At 43.5% G+C, this 6,810-nt stretch overlaps 1 long non-coding RNA gene across 1 annotated transcript; it reads left to right on the top strand.

Annotated features, from left to right (window-relative positions):
* The first annotated feature begins 2,723 nt into the window (after positions 1-2,723).
* LOC143128035 (uncharacterized) lies at positions 2,724-5,648 on the top strand. Its single transcript, XR_012987787.1, has 3 exons — positions 2,724-4,691; positions 5,344-5,403; positions 5,515-5,648. It is a non-coding gene; the product is annotated as an uncharacterized LOC143128035 (long non-coding RNA).
* Positions 5,649-6,810: the final 1,162 nt, after the last annotated feature.

Genomic DNA, 6,810 nt, shown 5'->3' with positions numbered 1-6,810 from the left:
CCATAATTACCTTTAATTCCACTAGGGGGTACGCGAGATGAAAAGGGCAATGGCAGAAAGGAATTAAAAATGATTAATTAATTAATACTCTAATTAATGAATAAATAATACATAATTTCGAATCGGGTTATAATGATATGGAAACGTGAAATTAAAGGAAATCATTTGTAAACAATAGGCTATGTTTTCATTAAAAAAATAAGCTACACAATACACGTGATTTCCTGCGGGCAGCCAGAATATCTGGCGCGTTAGTTTTGTTGAAGTAGAAGGCTGCGTCAACATGGAAAATTGGCTAAAAACAGGGACACTGTCCAAAAGGTCTAATTAAAACGATCGAAGAGGAGAAGCGAGAGAAACAGAGCAGGACACAGGAAACGATGGGATGGAGGCAGACTAATGAAGGTGGAGATGGAGCGCAGGGGGATAAAAGAAAGAACGAGACAGAAAAGACTGCGCGAAGAAAACAAAAGTATGATGAGGCATACAGTATAGTCCTAGGCTTCACGTGGATTGGGAGACAGACTGCCCAAAGCCACAGTGCGTGGTCTGCACCTAACCATTCTAATGTGGTTCTCCACACTGTTTTTTTTAACGTGAGAGCTCATAGACCAGTTGTACATTTTGATTACGTTATCATGTAGGGCGGCTAATTAAACAACGATGCCTGGAATGCGTCAATAGAATGTGTTACTTTTTTATGTGTTGGATGGTGGGGGTACGCGAGCCGAGTCAGGATGTAGAAGGTGGTCCACTGGGAAAAAAGTTTGGGAACCGCTGGTCTAGGCTACGTACTCAATATAATCACAGAAATGTGGGTGCAATGTGCATGCCCATTCTTTATTCATCTCCCTTCTAAATTGATGTATTTGTTTACGAATACAAGAAATGTTCACAGCCAAAATAGCCTACTACCTTTATTGTTTTTGTAGAGAAGGCAATTACATTTTGTATTTATGCAGGGTACAAAATAGGCTTAGTTAGGCCTATTTATGACATTATTTATTTATCCATTAATTCATGCTCAACATTTATTCATCCTCGACTCAAGGACATTCATGGCTAATGTCTGAAACACTTTGTGACACAATGCTATCCTTAAAGGACAAGTTTGGTATTTTACACTTAAAGCCCTGTTTTCAGATAGTTTATGATTAAATAGAACGTTTAAGATTGAAATTTGGACACATGCTGCTGTCCTGAGAATTTTTGCTTTCTGTGGTAGCGCCCCCCCTCCTCAGCTGCATAGGTGCACTGGAACAATCCTTCTTAAAACGCATTAAACTTTTGTTTACAAAGACGTGAAACTCAGAGTGGTCAGGGGTGTTCGCTGATATGCTCACACAAAAATCCCCTGATCTGTCTGCAGCTTGCTTGCCAGCCTTACGGCTCCCACACACAGCTGCGTTCCGTCAATGCATGCCAGTGGGTGTTCCCGACGGTAGCTATGCAAATGACTTGAAGTAAAACCGTAATGTGATTGGTTGGTGCCGTCCGTAGATTGGCTTGATTGGCCGGTGCCGTCTGTCGGTGCAGCAACAGCTGAACTCCTCAACGCGAGCGGCGGGATAAACGCGATGCGACGGACCCACAATTCAGTTCGGCAACGGATCACGTGAGCCCATGTAAAGTGAATGGGATGCGTCTCCAGCAACGCGAAGCACGCAGCTGTGTGTGGGAGCCGTTACCCAGACACAGTACCTCGCAAAGTTGTTAAATATAATCATATTCCGTCTGTTTGAATGCGGGCGACTCTTTAAATGCGTTCATAACGTGCAGCTCGGGATGAAACTAGCAGTTTTTCAGCAGAAACATGCGAGGACCCGTCGAAACTAATAATTGATTTCACTCTTCCCATACATATTTAAAAGAACTAGAAGAAGAATTGTTTTACAATGTTTCAGTCAAGCTTTATAGCCTACAACAGGGCCGGCGATTGCTATAGGCGAGCTAGGCAAATGTGTTGGGGGCGCTCTCTAGCATCGCCCTTAGGCCAACTTCCCATTAATCATAGAATTAGAAAAACAAGCGAATTAAAACATGTTTATTAAACATGATCATCCTAGGCGCCCTATTGTTTCTGAAGTTCATTTGCTGCGCCCTCGCAGCACTTCAGCAGCCTACATGTAGAACGGTCGCAGCCCCTACTCGCAGTTTCCCCAAATATTAACAAAGTAACACTCACAAAAACTGTTCGGAAGTCGCAACTATATCTAGTCTATATTTGCAACAATAGAGGGAATTACGCGTTTTGGCACCCCCAAACTCTGGGTGTTTCTTATGTATACAACTCTTGCGTGCATTCGGCTACTGACTTTCCAGCTGGGTCTCCAACATATCGCTCTCAAGCTCAGTCGCTTGCCGCCTTGCCAGAGATTACGGCTCTTACACACAGCTGCATGCTTCACGTTGCTGGAGACGCATCCCATTCACTTTACATGGGCTCACGTGATCCGTTGCCGAACTGAATTGTGGGTCCGTCGCGTCGCGTTTCTCCCGCCGCTCGCGTTGAGGAGTTCAGCTGTTGCTGCACCGACAGACGGCACCGGCCAATCAAGCCAATCTACGGACGGCACCAACCAATCACATTACGGTTTTACTTCAAGTCATTTGCATAGCTACCGTCGGGAACACCCACTGGCATGCATTGACGGAACGCAGCTGTGTGAGGGAGCCGTAACACACGATAGGCTACTACATTTGAACACAATTGTTGCCGCGACTCGAGGCATTCCAGCCTACTGGCTATGCAATAAGGTTTCCATTACAGCACCGCGGACGTTCAATGAACGCATGAAAGCGGATGGTTTGTTTGAAATCCCAACACTCTTTCAACTACATGGAACGTAATAGTGATCATCAAATACCTCCCTAGATTTCAGTGCCCTTCAGTCCCAACATTTAACTATATAATCAAACAGTCCAAAAGTAAATTAAATATCAAACTAAACCGAAAATGTCATGCTTTTGAAGGCCTACTGTATCAGTATGCCGCTCCAAGAAACGCATGTCTCAAAATAAAACTTGCATAAGAAATAAAGGGCTGTCTCGAATACAATCCTGCCCGTACTTTGTCTTAAGACTCCAGCCATAATTTGAGGATTTACAGTATCTAAGTAGACAAACTGGCTTCAGATATCCAACAGAGTGAATACGATATTGTGCAGTCTTAGCTGTGGTTAGTGACGTGATTCTGTTAATGGGGAGTTTTACATAGCCTAGCGTAAACCTATAGGTTATTATTTATTTGGCGTACTTACAGTTGTTACCCACTCCGAAATTTTCACCCTGTCGGCGTTGTATAGCCTACTGTGTATCTCTTTTTCTTCACCGCTGGCCCTGACTTTGATTGTAGGCTTATATTCTCCTCCGTCTCGCCCCCCATTTTATCAAACCAAATCGAACCGTAATTTCTTACTAGGCTACCCTCTCCAATCTGCTGCCTACCCGCACACACTCACTCTCTTGGACATGCTGTGCGGGGCCGGTAGTTGCTAGATGCTGCTAATGGCTAAGGTAAACTTTCGTTTCGCAGGTCTGCATTACAACCAATCAAATAAGCGCATCTCTGCCTCCGACAGCTGGATACAATCAAGATAACTTAAGAAAAAACGTAGGTTTTATTGAAAGTGAAACTAGGGAATACTTAAAAAAAAAATAGAAGTGCATTTGCACCAAAAAACGGGACATTTGGTGTCCCGGGAAAGATTATCAATTTTCCGGGACAGACATTAAAAAAAGAGAACAATCCCGGGAAAACCAGAACGTGTGGCAACCCTTGCTACCATTGAATTTCTAGACAACTCCGGTCTGAGTTTGACGGGCGTAGTAACAATAACTTGGGGGCGTGGCTTTTGCAAACGGTCAATTAAGTAAATGTACTCAAGTAATGTCCACCACTGCATTAATGTCACCTGAAGCATGATGGTAGGAATATCCATCCAAAAGCACAGTTGATCTGTGCATGCTATGATCAACTTTTGATTCTTTGATATGGAAACCAAGTAAATTATTTTAGCCTATTGTACAGAAGAATGCTTCATATTGTTGTGTCCGGTAAGGTCTGCTGGTTAATCTGATGGTTTGCCCTGTGTTGTGAAGTGTTTGTGAGATATGCCATCGAGTACTAATGGGTGGAGATGTAGGCTACTGTATGTCCAACGTTAATTTTCTCATGAACCGTTTATCACAGCATATGTAAGGAGAAATTCAATCCCACGTTAGCCAATCATAATCCTCTTTAAAGCTGAACTGCTGGCCTTGCCAGCCAGACAAACTATATGCATCACATCAACAACCTCTGAACGCACTTCTTGCTCCCACCAAGGTTGCGAAAAACGTGGGTGTCTTCTCTGCAGGCCCGTCGCTAGAAGGCAAGCAAACCAAGCAATTCCTTGGGGCCCCGGGCTGGCCAGGGGCCCCAAGACAACGACTGGTTAAGAATAAAATCAACGACAAACTGTGAGCGCCCCTTTGATAGTCAACGCAGTTAAATGAAACAACACTGTTACCCGCAATACCGGGATCCCCCTCAAGGGGGCCCCTCTCAGTAGTCGCTGACGGCAGCCAGCCAGCCAAGTTCGTGATCTCTGCTGCCGGGAAAATATAAAACCTCCAGTGGAGATATGCGTCCGGAAGCCAGAAAAGAAAGAAGAGAAAGGAAGAGGATGACAAGAAAAAACAAGATAGTGGTAAGTGATAAATTACACTGGATAAAACAGCTCTACTTGTCTTGTACAAATGGTGTAATGTCGCAGCAGGAAGGCTAGCCTAGCAAAAAATGTTTATGTTAACTACCTGCCTGACGGCCCATGCTGCTTGTAACAAACTAGAACAGTTAGCGCAACTTTTTTTTTCGAACGGACGGAATATGGTTACATACTGTAATATGTTTGTTAACGGGATAAGGAAGACGCAGATCTGTTCCAGAATCACTGTTTATCGTATTTAATGACATAACATTGCTATAGCTTTGTAATAGGTTTTGATGAAAGTGGCATCTTCTCTGCTATACTAACTATTCGACAGTGATAATCTATTCACCAAATGGGGGTTGGGAAAACCACACGATAAATTCCGTGCATCAAAGCAGACTGGAACATTCATGTCTAGTAGTATTCATGCACGCCAGCTGTTTACTGTCTTTAAAGCACCAGGTGCGTCTGTCTAATTCTCAAACAGCAGAATGCTTAAATGCTATGTTAAGCTACAAGTAGGCCTAGGTCAATGTATAACATTAGCTTGGAATGTTTTTACAGTAAGCATTGGTAGTTGTGAAAGCAGCTGCATCCCTTCTAAATATCAAAATATGGAAATGCTAACATCTTTTCTTTCTCCCTCAAGGTGCTTTGCTTAAATTTCTCAGCCCTCAGGCTCTTCCTAAGGATACCTCTACTGATGAAGGTAGAGTGAATTTCTCTCACTGAGCTGAGCTGTTAATGACCTTTTCCAATATGCTAACAGTGAAATGGTCAAACGTACTTCACAGGTAATTTCTTTCAATTATTTTCCCAGGTACACCATCAACTTCATCCTCCATTCATGAGGAAGAAGCTGACATTGGATTTTATGGTACGGTGGTGTTTTTGCAAATGTTCAAAATGTTCAAAACTAATGCACAGTATCTATATGCAACAGCAGTATTTTCACTGCCAACATTTTTTATTTATATAAAGTGTGCGTGAACTTAAACTGTATGGCTATGCTGTGGTTCCTGTAGGCTTTGCGTGTGGTGGGTGGGTGGGTGGGGGCCTCCATGTCCATTTTGCTTGGGGCCCCCAAATTCCTTGAAACGGCCCTGCTTCTCTGACCCACCTTACATACCTAACATGCACTTACAATAGACCTCTGAAGTTTGCCTACCAACTACCAAAAAAGCTACCATCTTTGCCCATATAAGGAGGTCCGGTATCTTGAGATTTTTCCTATGGGAAAATAACATGGGGATTTGGAATTATCACACCTGTTGGAAGTGCTCACGGAAACGCAGACGTTTTCCCAAACACACTTTTGTCCTCTGCCTTCGAGTGGATACTGTGATCTCCGCTACGTGAAGGTGGCACACTTTGATTTTTGCTACCCCAGAGCCCGGAAGAAGTTGGTGCTTTTACGATAGCAAAGGTCAAGACAAGTAGACAATGCAACTCATTCTTCGTCATTCAATAATGAGGCAACCACCTGCTTGTTCTGTGCAAGGACATAAAAACTGAAGCACTTTTACCACCAAACATGCAAAAATGTGTAGTCTGTGAGAGGCAGGGACATTGGAACCAATTTTTGTTGACTGCGTTGAAATGGATTTAACTTAACAGCTTCGGAATAATTGGAATGGTATATGATTTTTTTCTGGGGTGAATGGTGGCCGTCTCGCTCCACCCTAGCGTCTTTGAGCGGAAAAACCAGCCTTGCATCTTTGGGCCGGCGGCCTCAGAGACAGAAAGTCTCACAGTCTTGCGTTGTAACGAATGTACTGCACTACACACATACACGCCAGGCACCGGCTAGAACAAGGTAGCCATGGAGTTTCTCATGACATTTGTCATGGTAGAGCCAGCGTAAAGAAGCAGAAAGCAAGTAAACTGTTGTTGGAGGAACAGGGAAAGAGGTAACAGGGGACTGTCTTACATGTCAATTTCTTGTGTGTGGAGTGCTTTGGGTTGCATTCTGTGCATACAAAAATTTGCTATATAAATAAAAGTTACCTTACCTGACCTCTTGGGCATGGAGTTCACCAGAGCTTCACAGCTTGCCACTGAAATCCTCTTTCACTCCTCCATGACAATATCACAGAGCTGGTGGATGTTAGAGACC

Source organism: Alosa pseudoharengus, unplaced genomic scaffold (assembly GCF_046254945.1).
Source record: "Alosa pseudoharengus isolate Yale_2024_CS ecotype anadromous, Long Island Sound unplaced genomic scaffold, YU_APseudo_1.1 YU_APseudo_1.1_scf_17, whole genome shotgun sequence".
Taxonomy (NCBI): domain Eukaryota; kingdom Metazoa; phylum Chordata; class Actinopteri; order Clupeiformes; family Clupeidae; genus Alosa; species Alosa pseudoharengus.
This window is presented reverse-complemented; position numbering and strand designations above follow the sequence as displayed.